The sequence below is a fragment of the Mastigoproctus giganteus genome, chromosome 9, assembly GCF_048544385.1.
Source record: "Mastigoproctus giganteus isolate SK-2022 chromosome 9, ASM4854438v1, whole genome shotgun sequence".
Taxonomy (NCBI): domain Eukaryota; kingdom Metazoa; phylum Arthropoda; class Arachnida; order Uropygi; family Thelyphonidae; genus Mastigoproctus; species Mastigoproctus giganteus.
The window spans coordinates 229,707,544-229,726,985 of NC_143583.1; positions in this window are offsets into that span (position 1 = coordinate 229,707,544).

The following is a 19,442-nucleotide window of genomic DNA, read 5'->3' on the forward strand; positions in this document are numbered from 1 at the left end:
TTATATATATATATTTTTTTATTTATTTATTTTTTATTTTATTTATTTTTTTATTTATTATTTTTTTTTTTTTATTTTTTTTTTTAGGCCCTTGCCACTGAAATCTTAGGAAATTAGGTGGCAGGGCCTGCCAGAGTAATTACTTCTAATGCGATCCCTCTATGCCTGACCTGCCTCCTCGGGGTTAAGTGTGGGCAACGGGGGGTCCCACTAGGGGCCCAACGGCTAAAAGGTCAGAGGAACAACACAACATGACACTACACAACATAAACATGTACCTTACACTTTTTAAAATCTCTGGCCTTCACAGTGTTCTGTGTTTCACAAACAGAGTACACAACACGGAGATGGGGGAAACCCCTTGGGCCGTTAGACAATGAACACTTTACACTTTTGCCCGGGAGTCCGGAGAGGCAATATGGCCGCCATTGTGTTCGGACGTATGATATATCGCTCCGTGATTTTTGTGTAAAAAAATGTGTTTAAACTACAGTTTATGTTCTACAGTGTGTTCTCTCAAGAAGATATACAGTACAGGAGTCCCTTGGTGAGAAAATTTTTGCATTCTACCGGGTATTAAGTTAGATCCCAGGATAATTTATCTGTTTCCTTTGTTGCCAGACCGCACTGGTCACCATGTGGCTGACGGCAGGGAAATAGAGAGCCGACCAATATAACGTGGCTGGCACTTTGCCCTCATAGTGATTGCCGCCTGCGTTAACTTGTACAAAAACAACGTTCCAATATTTCTGGACTGTGTTTAAAGCAATATTATGGAGAAAATCGTGACTTTTGTGCTTCCCCCTCCTCCCATAAACTTTCCATGGTGATGCGTGAACTTCTTACTCGTGCGACACATTGAAATTGTGATGTCATCATCATCTTCGGCGTTCCCCGAAAACACCACAGGGAACTAATCCCATCGCTCTGGGTGCACTTTAGCACTTGGCTATTCCCTCTCCCCCACCATGTGACCAAGGGGAGAATTTAAATTTGCTATTAACAGTTGTAAGACACGTAATAAACCTACGGACTTGTAGTTAGGGTCCATCGACAGCTGTTGGAGCCCTACTTTCAACAAGCACGCCGAAAACCCGATAATCCGGAAAACCTCTTAAGCCGGTATACCAACAAAATGGAGAGAAAATCGGACAGAACTACCGTCGCTGCGGAACAAGATCAAAATAACGACTCGATATTGACAGAAAACCAAGAAGAGACTGAGAACCCCGGCTCAGGGGCCCCCACGACCAAAGGAAAAAATTGGAAAATGACTGCTCCGAAATCAGAAAGGAAAACACGCTTGCAATCCGAGCAGGAGACAAATGAAGTAACTGCCACACAGAATGACATTACAGAGGACAAACGGGGATGCCAACGCACCAAAAAATGCGGAATCTCCCCCCATGGACCCTACGCTTCCCGAAGGTTCTGTTCTGGACCAGATGCTGGTCCTCTGGGTGCAGCTCGAAAACAAGTTGAAGGAATCCTCTAGCAAAATAACCACTGCCCTCAGAGGAGAAATTGTGACCATGTGGACCAAGCTGGAAACAGTTCTACAGAAGGTCCACATAGAAGCAATAACAAGTAAGGCCAAATTGGAGGCCTACATGGAATGTGGGGCAAAACATGCCACAGCGGGCACCCACTTACGCAGAAACGCTGAGGAAACCTACAAATGTACAGACCAAAAGTCAATCGGTCAAAAGAAAAACCCTTCTGCCCACACCCAACATAGTGGTTGTACGACCAGTAGGGAATGAAAAATCCACCAGTGAGGAAATAAAGAAAGTCACAGAGAACTTGAAAGAGGACTTCGGCGCTACTAGAATCAAAGCTATCCGAAAAACCAGGAACCCTGGAATAGTTATTGAAACAGCAACCAAAGAAGAAGCACAGCAGATAATAACAAACCCCAAGATCTTCACCCTAGGCCTTACCGCGGAGGCCCCCAAAAGAAAAGGGCCATCTGTAATCATTTTTGATATTGACCAGGATATGACATCTGAAAGTGTAAGGGAAGAGATATATAGGAAAAACCTCCTAAACCAATTACCTGACAAGGATGAAAAACAGCTGATTATACCCAAGTACAGAACAAAATCTAGAAATAGTGGAAACTGCAACTGGGTGGTAGAGCTGGCCCCCGAAGCATGGTAGATCCTACGAATGCAAAACACAATATACATAGAGTGGAGCAGTCATAGATTTAGAGAACGTCTGGATGTACCAAGGTGCTTCCGATGCTGCAAGTACGGCCACACAACACACACCTGCACCCAAAAAGAAGCAACATGTGGCCACTGCTCTGAAATGGGCCACAATTACAGCAGCTGCCCGAAGAAAGAAAAACATCCCATCTGCACCAACTGCAAATCCCTGAGGTTAGATCATGCCCATTCCACACGCAACACAAACTGCCCAACCTACCTGAAAGCTAAGAGTTCATACCCGTCACGAATCAATTATGGGGATACACCATAAGAAATTTAATAATGGAATCCTTGTGGTGCACCAAATAAATGCGCAGCGGGCCAGAGCAGTGGCCGACCAAGTACGGCAAAGCGCTGATGAGGCTAACGCAGATGTTATCCTGATACAGGACCCCTACACTCACACAGGGCAAGTCAGGGGCTATCCGCTCCGATATAAAATTGTACAATGCAACGAAGACGCTCCAAGGGCGGCGGTGGTAGTACGGAACCCGGAGATAACCACAACAAAAATACCACAACTCTGCACACCATGGGCAGCATGTACCCATATTATTAGCTCTGTTGGCAGCCTTTATATGATCTCGATGTACTGCAGACCGGGAAGAGAAATAGATTTCGCTATCACTTACCTACAAACGGTGCAAGAAACCCTAGCAGGACAAAGAGTCATAATCGGCGCCGATGTAAACTGCTGCTCCCCTGTCTGGCACAGTACTACACCAGACCGACGAGGTACCAGGAATGGACAGAGGCTTGAGGAGTTCCTAGCAAATTCTATCTTCACTGTAAAGAATCAACCCTTCAATCTACCGACATACTGCAACACCCTATGGGAATCAACCATAGACATCACGCTAACCACAAGAAACATAGAAGCTCATGTGGCCGATTGGACTGTGCAAAACGCCTGGACCACACGGATCACCGCACAATCACCTTCAATATCAAGAGAATGATGCCAAGACCAACAAATGGCAAATACATGGCGAGCAGGTTCGCCATCAAAAAGGCAAACTGGGGGCTCTTTCGAGAACAATTGATCCGCAAAGCACAAGAGGAATTGACCGGAGGGGAGAGTGACAGCATGGAAAACGTAGACAGGATGCAGGAGAAAGTCACCCACATTATAACCACTGCAGTGGAAATGGCGATGAAAAGGAAGACACCCTCCGTAGGAGCCATGCCGTGGTGGACCCTGGAGTTACAAAGACTGCGAAAGCAAGTTCAAATAAAGAGAAAAGAATACCAGAAGGCGCGGAGAACCTGGCCACCGGCAGAGGTAGCCTATCTAAGGCATCAATACCAACAGCTACGTAATGCCTACACTGAAAAAATAAAGAAAAATAAGAAAGCCTCCTGGGAGGGACTAGTCTCTGCGACAGGAAATGAGGACCCCTGGGGGGGGTGGTTGTATACAAGATAACCACAAATAAGCTCCCCAGGGGGGAAATAATGACGGCAACAAAAACACCCCAAGGATCCCTCACTAAAACATGGGATGATTCAATTAATAACATTCTTAATACAATCATTCTAGAACCCCCAGACAATCTCAGTGACAAGCAAGAAGAAATCTCCCAAGCGAACGAGGCATACACATCACAACAAATGGAGCCACCCTTCACCATGGAGGAGCTACAAAATGCCGTGTCAAAGATGCGAAATAGGAAATGCCCGGGACTGGGCCTCCTGGAGCCGGAGCTGATTATAAAGGCTGTGGAACACATACCTGGCTTCCTGCTCAAACTTCTAAACTGCTGCCTGCAAGCGGGGAAAATTTCCGACCTCCTGGAAAACCGCAAATCTGAAACTCATCCTGAAGAACCCTAACAAGCCACCGGAACAACCGGATTCCTACCGACCGATAGCTTTACTGACTACCCTGAGTAAACTATACGAAAGGCTGTTGCATAAAAGAATTATGAGCCGCTGCAAACCAAGAATCACCAAAACAGTATGGATTCAAACCGGGATTATCAACCATAGAAGCAGTCCAAAACCTTATATTCAAAGCAACCCAATGCAACAGGAAGTACTTCCTAGTCATTGCAGTGGACTTTGCAGGGGCGTTCGACACCCTGTGGTGGCCGAGCGTCCTCGGCTGGCTCCGTGAGGCAGCACTCCCAACAAACCTCTACAAGTGTATAAAGGATTACCTAACTGATCGAAGAATTGAGGTAGTAACACCTTTACGAAAAGTGGCTCGATGGGTCCGCAGGGGCTGCCCCCAGGGCTCGGTCCTGGGGCCGCTCATGTGGAACATTGTCTTTGACGACTTCCTGGCTCAGGACTTGGGCGAAGTGAGCTGCCAGGCCTTTGCTGACGATTTGGTCCTGATGGTGGAGGCGGACTCCAGATCGGGCCTGGAGACTCATGCAAACCAGGCAATACAGGTGTTACAGGATTGGGCAAAGCTACACATGTTGAAGATCCACGAAGACGAACTCTGTTCTACTGAAAGGAAAGGAGTGGTCGACATTCACAGACCACTGCAAATAAAGATAGCAGGAGCAACCATCAAACTTGCAAAACAAATACGATACTTAGGGATTACAATCGACAATAATTTATCCTTCACCCCTCACATCATCCACCTGAAAGAAAAACTAAGAAATTACACAGCATTAATAGCAAGAGTCTCACGCAGGGACTGGGGATTAAACAGAAAAATGCTGTCCCTGTACTACAAAGCAATTTTCATCCCAGCCATTACCTACGGATCCCGATATGGTACAAAAAAGCAGGGACAGTAGTAAATAAAAGACACCTGGACACAATCCAGCGTAGCATTATGCTCATTATCTCTCGTGCATGCAGAACAGTGAGCAACGCATGCCCTCCAAGTCTTGACAGGAGTCCTCCCATTGGACCTGCGGGCTGATGTACCACCTGTCTAAGGGAACACCCGCTACAATCTATGGGCTCACCCTAGAACCAAACAACAACCGCAAAGCAGAAAAGCATGGAATCGTGGCTCACCTGCTACAGCTGTGGCAGGACAGATGGACAGCATCAAACAAAGGGGAAGTGACGAAGAGATTCGTATCACTGGTTGCCAAGACTTATCCAAAAGCCTCCCCGTGGTTTAACCCGGGGTTAAATGCAACCTACTTACTAACGGGCCATGGCCCATTCAAGGCAAAATTGAACATGCTGGGTATAACGGAGGAGCTAACTTGCACCTGTGGTGAGCCTGAAACATGGCATCATAAAATGCACGACTGTGAGTGTTATGAGGAACACAGAAGCGTGCTAATAACTAAAATAAAGTACATACCGAAAAACAAAGAACACCATCTCTTGGACACAGAAGATGACTACGCGGCTTTCAGCAAATTTGCACGAGAGTCTGACCGAAGAAGAACAGAAATTGCCATCCACAATGAATGAAAGTAAATTACATACTCGAAGAAAATTGACCACCCCACAAGACTGCAAAGAGCAAGAGGAAATCAAAATGAGCGTGGAAGAAGACAACCCTGACCAACGTGAGGCCACAAACGGGTCAAAGGACCCAACAGGACCCTACAAAGATCAAGAAAATAGCAAAGTGACGAGGAACCTGGTCAGACACAGCCACTGGAACTGCCTGACAATGATGAGTACAGGCAAACAAACCAAGTGACAAAAAACCCGGACTGGACATAAATGCAGGAACTACTTGCAGTACGCCATATGGCGGTCTGAATAGGACACCCTAGTCCTATTCACCTTTAATTCCCAATCCCCAGGCAGGGGGAGGTGGTTTCCTGTTCCCTCCCCTGCCACTCCCCGCTTCTCTACTCCTGGTGGGACATGGGCCTGCCCCACTGCTTTTGGGGACACCTACTCTATTGTCCCCATACTTCTGGCTTTTCCCCCCAGTCTTTGGTCTCCCTCCCTTACTCTGTCTATACACCAGCACATGTCCCACACAATGTTAAAAATTAAAATATGTCCAAATTCAAACCGTGCACGCAAAACTCTTTCGGTTTAAACCTTTTTCAGGGATTATTTTATTTTATTTTATTATTATATATATATATATATATATATATATTTAGGCCCTAGGCACTGAAATCTCAGGAAACTAGGTGGCGGGGCCTGCCAGAGTAAAATATCAACTACTGGGTACCTGGTCTGCCTCCACGAGGCTAAGTGTGGACAACGTTGGGCCCCAGTAGGAGTCTAGCGGCTAAATGGCCAGAAGAACAACGATACACAACACTACACTTACAAAATCCATACACTTTTAAATCTCTGGCCTTTACAGTGAACTGTTACACCTACAATGAAAGCAACACGGAGTTGGGGGAAACCTCCGGTGCCGCTAGACACGAATACACTTTACACTTTACACTTTTTGCCCGGGAGTCCATTTTACATGCTCCTTACACTAAATTAATCGGGCCTTTTTCATTTTTTGTGTGAGGAGGGGCTTCTATTTAGGACGAGGGGCTACAAGTCCATTTTTGAAGAGGTGTCTTTTGACTGTTACTGCACTTGCTACCACTCCTGTATGTTCTTCCCATTCTCTTTTCAGCTCAGACGAAGAAGCTGTACGGTTTTTAAGGCACTTCAAACCGCGGTCCTGTTTTGGCGTAGAGACTCGTTTGCATCCGGTTCTTTTTTTTTCCTATCAGCAGAACTAGTATTCTTGAGTTTGGAAAGAAATCTACTCAATGTCAACTGATTACAAGACACTCTATAAGCAATATGACGGGAAGAACATCCTTCCTCACGTAAAGCAACTCTTTCTTCGTGGCGTCAACTGCACGTAACTTGCCGTCCTGACGCAAGTAAGGAATGACTTCCACTCTTGCAGAGCTTGCTTATATAGCTGAAAATAACAGCTGATGCAATATTACGTCATCACCTACGCATATCAATCTTATCTGATGCAATCTGAAAGAAATATTGCATATACTTACGTTATTCGAACGACAATTACAATTTTAAGGGTGATGCGCTTTCTTTGAAACCAGTGTATATCTAACAAGCAGAAAATTGGTGCCACAAAATAAAGTAAATTACTTAAGGATGCCATAATTAAAAATAGGTCGAAAACAACTGGCATAGTGCATATTACTGCCATACGAGATATATATATATATATATATATATTTGGAATATATAAATTCAACTTCCATATTTTTAAATATGGAAGTTCAATCAATGTTTTGAACTTCCATATTTAACATTTTAATTACCCATAATTCTTTTAGCAGACTAATACGAAAATATTTATCACGGAGAAAACATTTCATATAGTTTTAGCCAGAAAGAGAAAGAGAAGTATTGATAATATAAATAAATTTTATTGGTAAAAGTTAATATTATTATCTTATTCTTTCCAAGTACAGATATAACTTTCTGCAACAATAAAAATGCATTTACTGTGATTAAAAGAGAAACTTGAAAGAACCAGGGCATTCAGTATTTGGAGTTTCTTCCTCGTTTCTCATAAATGCGAAATTAAAGGTACTGTTTGCAGCCTGAGGAAGACTATGGGATGAAATACTCTCATTATCAATGATATCAAAAAAGGAATTCTGGGGAGACTTTCCACCAAATTTAAAGAATGGTTCGGACCTCTTTTGACTCTGAGTGAAAATAAGTGAGTCTGAAGGCGACTTATTTGGGTGTAGAGAAAAACTAAAGTACTGCGAACTTTTCTGACTCTGTACAACATTCTGCGAGTCTTCCGTACCTTCTGATAGTTCAATACCATTACCACTGGTGTCTTCATTTTCTTTTAATTCCAGTGCCCCTTTTTTGTTTAAAGTGAAACTAGGAAATAATCTCATATCCTCTAATGTTCCTGTATGTTGTTTGTCATCAACGGGACTTCCATCACAAAGGTCAAACTGCTCTTTATTAACGAAAGGCAAGTGGGAGTTATTTGCGCCGCTTTCAGTTGAGTAATCCCTTGGAATGCTACTCTTTTCTGTAAATGCATTTGTAGTATAAGCTGTTTTATTAGGATGCTGGTGGTCATCGTCTATTTTATTCAATGTAGACTCTTTGGAAAACAATGAGAAATCCTGTAATTTGACATCTGAATTTGTACGTACTTCGGTTGAGGAAACATCGATGGCAGTCAATAATGAATTATGATAGTATTTTTGATCCTGATGACTACACATAGTAGGTAACGTTTGGAGCTGACCTCTGGATACTTCTTCAATGTTTGGGAAAAAATTATCGGTTTTAGATGATTGATTATTGGAAAATAAATATGAAGATGCGTTAAATGAATTTGCATTTCCAGCAGTTTTGAATGATGAAAAATTAATTTCAGGGGTAGGTAGATATTGGCAAGAAGGCTGCACAATTGAAATGGGAGCTGTGTTACTGTTTGGAGAAGAAACCTGTGGAGAGACAAGAGCACTTTTTAATTTGCGTTTTCCTGCACTTTCATGTTTTGAATTGAAGAAAGAAACTTGTCCTTTGGAATCATTTTGCAGAGTAAGTGGTGAATAACTATTAGCACTTTTGATGGTATTAACTGTGATTAAAGTGGGAGATGTAGGAATCAAATTATCCGAAAGTGATAAATGCGTTTCAATAAATGTTGCCTCATTGGAAAGGCCACTACTTGTTCCAAAGTCTGGCACAAACAACACTGGAAATGCCATCGTGCTTTCCCTAACAACTTTGTTTTGTGAAGGTCCAGAAATGCTCTTTGATATACCATGAATTGGACTTCCAGCTGCATTATTATGGACGGTCGGAATTTTAAATAGAAATTTTGTACTCTTTAAACTGGAGATATCTTTCGTAATACATTTAATTTCATCATTAAATATTGATGTTTCATATTTCAGTTGTGCTACCCATATCACAAATTTTTCCAAACAATTTAAAACATTGTCTTCAGTATTCCTTCTGCTCTTTTCACATTTAACTCTAAATTGTTCTGCCTGAATTTGTCTAAGCTGAGATTCGGATACTTTGATATGCTCTTCAAGTTCTATTATTTTTGCTTTTTGTGCATTAATTTGTTGAGAAAAAGGATTTCTCTCATATTCTTTGTAATAATATTCCCATTTTTCTTGAAAACCACGAAGCGCTCCTTCGTAGTTCGAATACTGACTTTGTGTCTTGTCTTGTTCATTTTGTAAAGCAGTTACTAAATCTTTCTTGAAATTTTCAAGTAAAACATTGCACTTCTTCAAGTTGTTATAACTGTCATTATAAACAGACAATTTCTGATATACTTCCCGTGTATACTGATCTAACTGGGCAGTTGCGTCTTTGTAAATTTTTATTTCTTTAAGTATAACTGCATTTTGTTCTTCTAAATATATTTCTTTCTGCTTTTCAATCAAGAGCAGCCTTTCTGTATTCCTCGTGGCATTAATTACTGCAGTTTCAAGAGCAAAAACTGTTTGGTCCACATCTGACATCATCAACTGTCTCTGAAAAATATTTGTAATGTTCTTTACATATCACATTTTATTAAATAATTAATATATATATATATATATCACAAAATCTAACGTACATGTTACATTTTATTAAATAATTAATATCACAAAATCTAACGTACATGTTACATTTTATTAAATAATTTATATCACAAAATCTAACGTACATTATTATTATTATTATTATTAGCCATATAGTGCAAGGAAGCCTGAGGCTTATGCTGCACCAGCTAAAAAAAAACAAAAATGCTCTATTAAGATTTAGGTGTCGACTAAGAAAACAATCCCCAATGCTAAAAAACAATACAGCAATGCTTGAGTTAATGGATTACAATATGCTTTAAATATAAAATTTTTAATGAAAAATTTGAAAAATTCAAATGTGTTTTTCACACTTTTTCAATAAAAAAAAATGTTTATAAATTCTGCTTAAAATGACATATACGGAACTATCATAAAATATAAATATGAAGCTATTAGTTACTTTCATTTTTCAGTTCAGAAAACCGCGTCAAAATTTAAACTTACACATGCACACGTATTAATACATTTTGTAAAATAAATAAAAGAATAATAAAAAATAATAATAATTACAATCAAAACAAGAAATCATTTTACATCAGTAATAATATTAATAATCGAAACAAATACACATTTTTCCACTATAATTGAACATTAAACAAAGAGTATCTACTTTCTGTGACTCAAGCATGAATCCACGGGCAAAATAAAATTACACTGTGCTGAAATAAAATGTACACAATGAAGAGGAAAGCAAAAATAGTAATAATAACACAAACGGTCAAACTAGATCTGGTAAGTCCCTTATATGTATAATTCCAGGTAAACAATAATTCTTTACTTCCAAAACTGCTCAAATAAAACATTGCCTATATTTAGAGAGATACTGAAAGTTTCAGAGCACAGTACATATTTTTCTTGCAACGCTATTAAAGGAAAAAAGGGTGATAAAAAAAAAAAAAAAAAAACTCAGCACCGTTCTTGAATATCGTTCGCTAAAAAGGTAAAAAAAAAAAAAAAAATCGATTGATTTTGAAAAACCCGAGTCGGAACTCAGTTAATTATGGAAGCTACTATACCCTAGATTTCGCGGTTGGAAAAAACACTTTCTTCTCTTTGTGTAAGTGGCGGCAGCGTCTGGACTGTTCGACCATGAACGAGTCAATCGTAAACCACATGCTTACTGATTGTATTCTCCCATATATATTCCATTTGGCCTTAAAATTCTAAATTCATTAAGTTCATTCTAAATTCAATAATTTTTTAATTCTTTGTTTTTCATTATTCCTTGACATACGTTTTGCGTCAGAAAGAGAGTTTATATTGTCGTCTTTTCTTGCAATTTTGGTACTTGACCTGATAACGACACCATGAAATCGAAGAAGATATGAATGAACCATCGATCTATGAACTCCATCTATATTTTGCTTCTCAATTACTTAATTTTATGATGGAACCTTTTTTAATTTTTGAAAAGTGATTACATATGGTCGACGGAATTGCATGACTTTATACAAAATCTAAAACAAAAGCTAGAAATTAGAACTGAGGATAACTTTTTTTATGCAAAAGTTTGAAATTTTATACAAAAACTCGAGCTATGCCAACAGAAGAAATTTATCTCAGAAGCAAGGGTGTCTTCAAACGAACCCTTGATTATATATGTCAAAACTGCAAATTTGAGTCGAATCCAATTCATCATTTATCGTGTTTAAATATAAAAAAGCGAAATTTAAACTTTTGACACTGTTTTAAAAGTGGCTAAACTGTTAAATTTAAACCTTGATGCAGACCGAGTGTATGATGAGATTCACTGTATAAATCTGAGTTTGCAAAATTTTAAAAGCAACAATATGTCGAACGAGCCACTATGGCTAAATATATTCAAATCAATGGAAATAACAGCTCTTAAAATGATTGTCGAAAAAGCAATGCATTTGTGGACAGGATACTTTCGCATTATGGAATCACTATGGAGTGGGGATCGGAACGGCTTGTGAACTAGTTAAGGCAGAGCTGTGCACTCGCGTGAACTCTAATATGGAATGCAAGGAATTAACTGAATTCCTCAAACAATCAGAACGAATCGCACTGCTAAAAGTTGCTGGAAATCAGAAAAAATACATTTTTTCTGATTTCTACCAGATTGTGCATCGCGTGTACACGATCCTGCCAAACAACTATCAGATCGACATTGGTAAAAGAAAGGTCCTAGCTAATTAATCATGTGACTATTTCCCTCTTTCTATATTCATAATATGCATTTATGTAATATTGTCATATACTATGTCGTTGAACTGAGATTATTCCTTAAATGTCACTCTCCTTGTGTATTAGTCATGTGATTCTTTGACTGTATATGTATTCTTTGAGAATTTATCTATTTATATTCACCCATGTAACATTTATACTTAATGATTCATTCAAGTAATATTGTAAAATACTATGTCTATTGAACTAAGGCAATCTCTTAAATGTTACTCTCCTTGTATATTAGCAAGAAACCCCCTGGCTTTGTATGCCGTTTCCGTTTAAGGTGTACACTTTAATCTGATTTAAATAAATAAAAAAATAAAAATTATTATTATCCCCCCCCCTATGTAAACTAACCGCAGATTCTAACCCTAGTTTTCTAAAGACTATGGCTTCTCATGACTATGGATTTCTAAAGACTATGGATTGGATTCATGCACATTCCAGACAAGCATTCAAGCACTTATACCACATTAAAATTCCCAAGTCGATCTTTGGTTTCAGTGGCTCTTTTCAACACGGAAGCCGGCGTTAGCCTGAATTGCACCTCAAGTGAGATTACCTTTAGCGCGCACAGCAGCACTAAAGTAGCACCCAGAAAATTTGTTTGCGAAGTGAGGGAACTGTACGTTCCACACTGGTAGCTTTTACAACCGCCAGCGCATGATGTACAATTATATAAAATCACTTTATATAATTGTACATATACAGAGTGCGACAAACTTGCAGGAGGTGTAGGGGACACAAAGACGAATCGGAATCACATAGCATTGCAGGGTTCGAAATGCCTTCTTCATGCGGTAGAGGACGTTGAACGGGAGGTCGCGTGAACAGCGATCCCGCTGGAAGTCAGCATTTGCGAACCGTTTCTGTTGAAGAAACCAAGTAGCAAAAGTCCACCGGAGTGGATAATCCGCAGGCTCCAATGATTGGACGCGTTGCAGATGGTATGAACTCATTTGGTTTGTTGACAGTATCCTCCATACAGTGGATTGGGAAATACCCAATCGTTGGCCTATCGCTAACGTACTCGTACTCGGATTGCCTTCTGCAAGACGTAGGACATTTTCCTCATTGTCTGGCGTCCTCGTCGTTCGCTCTCGATTCATGGTACCTCTCGTGAAACAACCAGTCTCAGTGACCTTCTGTGCACACGTGCGAAAATCGTATGATGAGGAGCACGCCTGTGCGGTACACGTTCCTGGTACAAGCGCAGAGCGGCGCGCCCGTTACAGTCCGCAGCTCCATAAGCCAGGTGCATGTCGGCCAGTTCAACGTTTGAATACTCGTCCACCTACTGTCTCGGGAACTGATTCGCAAATGCTGACTTCCAGCGGGATCGCTGTTCACGCGACCTCCCATTCAACGTCCTCTACCGCATGACGAAGGCATTTCGGACCCTGCAATGCTATGTGATTCCGATTCGTCTTTGTGCCCCATACACTCCTGCAAGTTTGTCGCACTGGTAGTGAATCACCCTATATATAAAGTGACTTTTGTCACTTTTATATAGTGTATATGCAAATGCATAAAGTGACAAAAATGTTCCTGGGGAGAAATGAGACTTAAGCCTTCCCCTTTGATGCTCCATGATGGCGCCCTTTGCAAGTGTTTTGATACGTCGGTGCCCTTGGAAGTCGTCTGGTCGTCGGTCTGGGAAGGATAGAAATAAATAAAGGATCGGAGGGCATCATATGAGTTTTAAAATAAATTTGTATTATTCGAGTTGTTATAAAAAAAATAATAAAAAATAGTAATAAAATACTTATTTAAAAAAATGTTTCTTCTTATTATTATTATTTTTATTATTATTATTAACTAAAACGATTGAGTTTGGCCCATTATATAGCGCACTAGCATCTAAGGTCATATTGCACTCTGTGTTTATGTCTTTATACGTGTTGTATGTTGTGCGAGTTGAAAAACCAGGAATAATTCACCGGGTAAACCTTATTCATTCCGCCTCTCTAAACAAGTGAAAGTGCCATTTATTGTTACGGAGGACTAATTATGGAGAAAATTATTATCACTTCTTACTTAATAGCGTATATATGTTAAATGTGTACATAATTTGCAATTTTCCCCAATTAATTCTCAAAAATTAAGCCTTTCCACAAACGAAGGGTTTTAACAATAGTCACTTCATCTTATTTGTATAATTAATACTTATAATTAATTATAAGTATTAAAGCATATAATATAATTTAATTAATTTTAAGTATTATAAGTATATAATTAATACTTAAGTAATACTTACTTTTATAAGTAACTGATATTTATACAGAGAAGTATAATACTTATTTGTACAATTATATTAAATGAATTTCAAAATAACGATACTAGCATATAAAAATGATAAAATTAGTAGCCTAATAAAAATAGTGTACCACACTGCTGCTTCATTTTTTGTACTAGCTCCTTCACTGCATTCAAAATATCGAAGCAGAAAGGATAGCATAAATCTTAAAGAATAAACACTTTTCGAATTGGACTTCACCAACTGTGCATTGAAGCATAAATTCAAAAAGCCAGGATACATTAATAAAACATAACTTGCAATATATTTAAATATTTTACCTTTCCCCCAAAATCCTAATGTGAATAGCATATCAAATAACTTTTTTGTTTGTTTGTTTTTTTTTCCGCTTCCCCCATTACATCAAGATATTCTAGTAGCAAACGATAACATGAACTCAGAGTGAACACAATTTTCAAATTGCACTTACGCCATTTTGATTGCTTCGGAAGCATAAATTCAAACAAGCCACAATATATTAATAAATAACGTGCAACTTACTGTACTTCTTTTTACCTAAAATAGGCTTTTTTTTAATTATAACCTTCCTATTATTACAGAAATTAGGTTGACGTGTAACACGTATAGTACTGTCTGCCTTTTGGAAATGTTCACAAAGTTTTAACTGTTTCGTTTTTTTTATTATTTTTTTTATTACATATACTAGCAATACCTCATTTAAAGGACTGCTATGTGCACAGATTAATGCTTTGGTATGTGGCTGTGTGTACCCGCGAACGCATCTTTTTATTCCTGTTATATGCGCGTTTTACTGGCATTTTTTGTTAGTTAACAGAAAAACCTGCTTTGTGAAAATAAATAAACATTCTTTCTTCGCCATACTCAGCTATATTTAAAAGAATAAGATGCAGTATATTGCCAGCTGGCCTTAACGGCACAGGCCAGATGAGCTTACAATTAGGGATTGATTACTGTAAAGATTAGACATATTAATGCCAATTTCATTATTTGGCATGGCTCTTTCCTGGAGTTACATTCAGCTGCATGTAAGTCAAGAAATGACCTTTAAAATAATAAATGAAAAGAAAAAAAAACTTTTTTTCATAGTTTAAAATAATTTCACCACACAATGAAATACTAAAAATACAATATACAAAAAGCAGGTGATTTTAAAGAAAAACATTAAAATAAACCGTTCATTTGTAGTGTGTGGAAGAAATAACGAGAATCATTAATTCTTATTGAAAATTAATTAAAAATTTAAATTATAGATTTGCAATTACAATTAAATATTTTTCACGTCGCAGTCAAGAAGGGCCCTAGACTATCTGCCAGCGGTTAGTGCTCTACGCAATCCCTGCAACACAGGTTTTTTTTTTTTTTTTTACGATTTAGTTTTATTTAATTTTTAGAAAGATTGTATTTGTCATTAATGAAATAGGTACTCATGAAGATTTCGTTGAAATAATTGACAGTAGCCACTGGCAGAGGTGAAAGAGATTCTTGCACTGCTTCTATTAGAATGAGCAGAAGCCTGAAAAACAAGATGCATGGTATTTCAGAGACTGCTGGGAGCCATTGCGGTACAAGTAAACACATGGTTTGTGTTAGGGTAGCTAAGAATAGAAACAGGTGCAGCTTACCCCAGGGGCTCACATCTGGTGAGTATGGGCTTGGCACACCCAGGGTCCTGAGCTGGATATCATCATTCTTCTTTTTCTTGGTGATTCCCTTCTATTTCTCTCTCTCTCTCTCTCTCTCTCTCTCTGGGTAATTCAGAAAATTTTTTTTTTTTTTTTTGGGTGGTGCAGCATAAGCCTCAGGCTTCCTTGCACTATATGGCTAATAACAATAACAATAATAATAATAATAATAATAATAATATACTTGTGTATACACCAATGCTAGGAGTTTAGTAAATAAATTTGATGAATTTGAGGTATTGCTCAAAACATCAAAGGCAGATATTGTTGGGATATCAGACGTGGTGTCACACAGATATAAGGGATGCAGAACTGCAATTTGGGGAGTACAACGTCTACAGAAAGGATAGACAGGATAGGAAGGGGGAGGGGTTATGCTATTAGTTAAGAAACACATAAAAACCAAGGAAGTGAAGCCAGTCGACATCGCTGGACAGTGCAGTGTTGAGTCAGTTTGGTGTGACATAAGCATTGGGAGATCAAAATTGAGAGTAGGAGTGTGCTATAGGCCTAATGACTCTGATGAGTATAATAAGGAACTGTACAGGGAAATAGAGTGGGCCAGTAAATCAGAGAGTCTTATAATGGGAGATTTTAATTTCCCAGATATTGACTGGAATTTGGGGGCTGGTTACTCACACACTAGCAGGGCTTTTGTGGATTTATTGGATGATTGTTTTCTACATCAGCATGTTCGGGAGGCAACTAGAGGGAGTAATACTCTTGATTTGATTATCAGCAGTGATTCGTCATGCATTAAGAATCTGCAGATAAATGAACCACTAGGTGGCAGTGATCACAGTGTGCTGAAGTGGGATTTACTCAAAGAGGTAACTACCATTAGGGGTAAAGGGAAGGGTTATTGCTTCCGTAAAGGCGACTACGATGGACTGAGACAGTATTTAAATTCTATACAATGGGACCAACTGATGATGTTACCAAAAGCAAATTCAAAATGGGAAGCATTCAAAGAACTTATCTTGGAAGCTACTAGGCTTTACATACCAACTAAGAAATATTGTTCAAGGTTTAGGCCAAAATGGATGTCAGATGAACTAATGAGGCATATGGCAGAGAAGAAAAACGCATGGGATACTTACAAATTAACACATGACACAGAAGCCTATGATAGATACAAGTTGATATGCAACCAAGTTACAAAGGAAGTTAGGCAGGCGAAGGCAGATTACGAGAAATCCTTGGCAAGGGATGCAAAGAAAAACAGCAAAGAGTTCTTTACTTATGTAAACTCTAGAAGGAAAGGGATGAATCAGATTGGTCCACTTGATATTGATGGGTCAACTGTTGATGATCCTGCTCAGGTAGCTAACAAACTAAATGAATATTTTGCATCGACATTCACACATGAGGAGTTATTCAGCAAGGGGAATGCCAGAGGTGTATTCAACTCTAGCAGTAAGCTACAGAATCTTGAAATAACTGGGAGTAAAGTGGAGGAGAAACTGTTGAAGATAAACACAAGAAAGGCACCCGGGGTGGATGGGATCTATCCAGTTATATTAAAGGAGGCAGCAAAGGAAGTAAGCAAACCCTTAGCCATAATTATGAGAGCTTCCTTGGACTCAGGGGAGGTACCCATAGACTGGAAATGTGCAAATGTGACCCCAATTCACAAAGGAGGATCAAAGGCTGACACAAGTAATTATAGACCTGTGAGCTTAACTTCTGTTCCAGGAAAATTAATGGAGGCACTGGTTAAAGAAGCACTGCAGGATCATTTAGACAAGACTTCAGTTATAGCTCAGACACAGCATGGTTTTGTTAAGGGGAAGTCTTGCCTGACCAACTTGATTGGATACTATGATGCAGTCACAAAAGAACTGGATGCAGGGAATAACTTTGATATTATATACTTGGATCTTAGAAAGGCTTTTGATACTGTTGCACATGGAAGACTGCTACACAAATTGGAGCAGTGTGACATTGAAGGCAAATTGCTGCTATGGATAAAGGGGTGGTTGAGGGGGAGAAGACAGAGAGTGGTAATCAATGGACACTGCTCATCGTGGACTAATGTTATTAGTGGAGTCCCTCAGGGCTCAGTGTTGGGTCCATTATTGTTTTCTGTATTTATAAATGATATTGATGATGGTATATCAAGCTTAATGTCCAAGTTTGCAGACGATACAAAGGTTGGCAGGGTTGTCAAGGACACTACTGACACTATGCTGCTGCAACAGGATCTGGAAAGGTTGAGCAGATGGGCTGAGAGGTGGCAAATGAAGTTTAACATTGACAAATGTAAAGTACTACACATGGGGAACAGCAACCCCAGAGCAACGTATCAATTCTGTGGTACTACACTGACAGTGGTAGAGAATGAAAGGGACTTGGGGGTGGTTGTGCAGGCAGATATGAAGTTCTCTGAGCAGTGCAGACGGGCTGCAAGAGTAGCTCATGGAGTATTGTTAATGATATACAGGAATTTTTCCAGCAGGGATAAGGAGGTGATTATTCCATTGTATAAGGCAATGGTCAGGCCACACCTAGAGTACTGTATACAGGTCTGGAGGCCTCATTTCAAGAAGGATGTAGAGCTGCTGGAACGAGTACAGAGAAGGGCAACAAGATTAGTGAATGGAACAAAGGGGTGCTCTTACGAAGAAAGGCTTAAGTTTTGCAAATTACAGTGTCTGGAGACTAGGCACCAGCGAGGTGATCTGATAGAGGGGTGTAAAGCCTTGAATGGTTTAAGCATGCTCAATGCTGATGGGATTCTTCCTCTAGCTCAGAAAAATCACTTGAGAGGGCATAAATTCAAATTGAGGAAAGACAGATGTAGGATAGACGTGCGGAAATTTGCCTTTAGCCAGCGGGTGGTTGGTTGGTGGAACAGACTTCCATCCCTTGTGGTGGAGGTTGATAGCCTAAATAAGTTTAAGGCTCAGCTAGACAGGTATTTTGAACGAACAGAGGGGTGAAGTGGTAGTGGTTTTTTTTTTTTTTTTTTTTTGGCTGATGCTGCATAAGCTTGCTTTCTTGCATCAAATGCCTCTACTAATGCTAATGCTAATGCTAATTACGTACATCGGCGGCGGCCATAACTTCTACCCCAACCACTAAAATCCAAGGGCATTGTTTCCGTTGTTTTGGTCACGTGACTATCAGCAACACCTCTCGTTGGTCGGACCATTCTATGAGCAATATGTCGTCAGAAGATTTTTTACACACCTGTCAGGCCTGTCTGAAGAAGGTAAAACACGCAATAATCTGCAATGGCGACTGCGGCCAATCCCTATGCGAAAATTGCTCAGGACGGTCACTAATTTCTCAAATGACAAAAGTAGCTAAAGGGCGTTACGTTTGTGCCCAATGCCAATGGGCACAAACTGTATTCAGTGATGTATACACTGATGTATACATCTGTATTCAGTGATGTATACACTGAATACACTGTATTCAGTGTATACATCACTGAATACAGATGCTAACACCCTACAGTCACTAGATGGATCTATAACAGAACAAATTCATTCACTGCGCCTAAACCTGGAGGCGATAATGGCAGAACAGAGCAATCAAATCACTACCATTGTCAGAGGAGAAATTATAGAAGTATGGT